Source organism: Sinocyclocheilus rhinocerous, unplaced genomic scaffold (assembly GCF_001515625.1).
Source record: "Sinocyclocheilus rhinocerous isolate Xijiao unplaced genomic scaffold, SAMN03320098_v1.1 scaffold56, whole genome shotgun sequence".
NCBI lineage: Eukaryota > Metazoa > Chordata > Actinopteri > Cypriniformes > Cyprinidae > Sinocyclocheilus > Sinocyclocheilus rhinocerous.
This window is the reverse complement of record NW_015649227.1, coordinates 565771-568557: the sequence shown is the minus strand read 5'-3', so window position 1 is coordinate 568557 and position 2787 is coordinate 565771. Positions and strand designations below refer to the sequence as shown.

Sequence of the window (2787 nt, the reverse complement as noted above, 5' to 3'; positions counted from 1 at the left end):
ACACACTCTCACACACACACACACACACACACACACACACACACAGAGAAGGGCTGAGGATGTGCAGTCAAACAGCTCAAACACATGACCTCTACCCGTTAACCAAGTGTTTTCTGAAACGAGCTGGATGTTGTAAACCCCTCAAGCAGTAATTTCAGCTCCATTCACTTAAACAGAGAACGACTGGATCTCCAAGACTGCCTGTCAAGATTGCATGTGTCAATAACACAAATTATTCTGCAACTATTTTATAAAAAGCTGAGCTTTAGTGTTTTTACCACACATCTGCTTTACACTGTACCTATATAATCGTGGTAAAAACAGGGTAATGCATGGGTGTTTAGCTTGTAAAAATTATAGAAACAACAATTATAAATATTATAAAATATATTTAAAATAATTATGAAAATTACATTCATTATTATTATTGTTATTATATTAAAATAATTTTAAAATAAATAATTATTATAAAATAAGCAAAATTGTTTAAGATATATGGAGTTTAGCACGTCAATAATCCACCCGATGTTATTCATCTGTGAGTTTACTACACATCTGCTTAAAATCGTACATGTACAATCATATTAAATTTAGACTAATGCATGAAACTATTATTATAACTATTAGTAATGTTTGTAATTATTTTTATATTATTATTTATTATTATTTTAAATGATCATTTTATATATGAAAAATAATTACAAGAAATAATTATTATTATAAAAGAATACGAAAAATCTTGTTCAAAACGGAGTTTAACATGTCAAACTGCAGAATGTAACTCCCATGTTATTTCAAAGCAAAAAATGGTTTCATAATCTCTCAACAAATGCAATAAATTGCTCCATCACTGAAATGACTATCCTTTCTATCTGGCCATCTCTCTGACTTTCCTTCTAGGCCATACAAGCTGTTGGTTATAATGCACAGCTCCATCTAGAAGACAACTGAAATCTCTAAACTTGCGAGCTTATTTTGACACCATGATATAAACACAGTGTTGATTTTTCCACAAATCTGCTTCACACGGCTCCTAAAAACACCCCATAATCGTGGTAAAATCAGAGTAACGCATGGCTCATTTCTTCAGCTCATAAAGATCAGCTGATGGATGCATGAATCATACTCCTCTGCTGAAATCTATCATTCTGTATGCTTCACTTACATGCTGAGCTTTAGTGTTTTTACCACACATCTGCTTTACACTGTACCTATATAATCGTGGTAAAAACAGGGTAATGCATGGGTGTTTAGCTTGTAAAAATTATAGAAACAACAATTATAAATATTATAAAATATATTTAAAATAATTATGAAAATTACATTCATTATTATTATTGTTATTATATTAAAATAATTTTAAAATAAATAATTATTATAAAATAAGCAAAATTGTTTAAGATATATGGAGTTTAGCACGTCAATAATCCACCCGATGTTATTCATCTGTGAGTTTACTACACATCTGCTTAAAATCGTACATGTACAATCATATTAAATTTAGACTAATGCATGAAACTATTATTATAACTATTAGTAATGTTTGTAATTATTTTTATATTATTATTTATTATTATTTTAAATGATCATTTTATATATGAAAAATAATTACAAGAAATAATTATTATTATAAAAGAATACGAAAAATCTTGTTCAAAACGGAGTTTAACATGTCAAACTGCAGAATGTAACTCCCATGTTATTTCAAAGCAAAAAATGGTTTCATAATCTCTCAACAAATGCAATAAATTGCTCCATCACTGAAATGACTATCCTTTCTATCTGGCCATCTCTCTGACTTTCCTTCTAGGCCATACAAGCTGTTGGTTATAATGCACAGCTCCATCTAGAAGACAACTGAAATCTCTAAACTTGCGAGCTTATTTTGACACCATGATATAAACCCAGTGTTGATTTTTCCACAAATCTGCTTCACACGGCTCCTAAAAACACCCCATAATCGTGGTAAAATCAGAGTAACGCATGGCTCATTTCTTCAGCTCATAAAGATCAGCTGATGGATGCATGAATCATATTCCTCTGCTGAAATCTATCATTCTGTATGCTTCACTTACATGTTGTGTGCTTCTATGTGTTTTGTGGCACTCATAAACACACACACACACATGACACTGATGTGTGAGCGTGATCAAACACACACACTCGGGCCGGAACGGTTGTGTTGGGCTCAGATGGACTGCCAGGATGATTGAGCTGTTTGGACTCTTTCGCGTCTGTATTTTACTCCTCCAGCCATATATTTCATCATTTATGGCGGGGACTTGGCTTGGCTAATCCGATCAGAAACATGACGTAGTCTCTGTAAGAGGAGACGTGAGACGCAGCTGTAGTTCGCGCGCAGACGCTGGAATAGATCCTCACGGTGCGCTGAATTTGCGCGGGGTGTGTGTGTCGGAGCCCAACGGGACCCAGAGGTGGTTTTCGGGCACAGGTTGTGATTGGGTTGCGCAGACAGCGGCTCCAGCCTGAGCCGTAAAGCCACAGTAATCCTCTATGCTAATGTGCCGCTCTGCTCTCCTCCAGCTTCTTCTACATACTAATTGCTTGTTGCTTCATCTGCAGACATTTAGGCCCAATCCCAATTCTACCCCTTAGCCCTTCCCCTTTCCCCCGTGAAGGGGTAGGGGTGTCTCGATTCTCTTTTGGTCGGAGGGGTAGGGGAAGGGCCAGATAGCCCTTCAAACGAAGATTTTTCGGGACCACACTTCAAACGAAGGGGTATGAATTATCTCAGCGTAAACCGGCTTCAGCGGCAACATGGCTGCC

The 2787-nt window shown here is 35.9% G+C and overlaps 1 protein-coding gene across 1 annotated transcript in view; it reads right to left on the bottom strand.

The window, feature by feature from the left end:
- LOC107710402 (netrin receptor UNC5C-like) overlaps window positions 1-2787 on the bottom strand; it is a gene marked incomplete at its 3' end in the record, with an annotated part of 95918 nt that overhangs the window by 90205 nt on the left and 2926 nt on the right. The gene's annotated exons all lie outside the window — the stretch shown is intronic.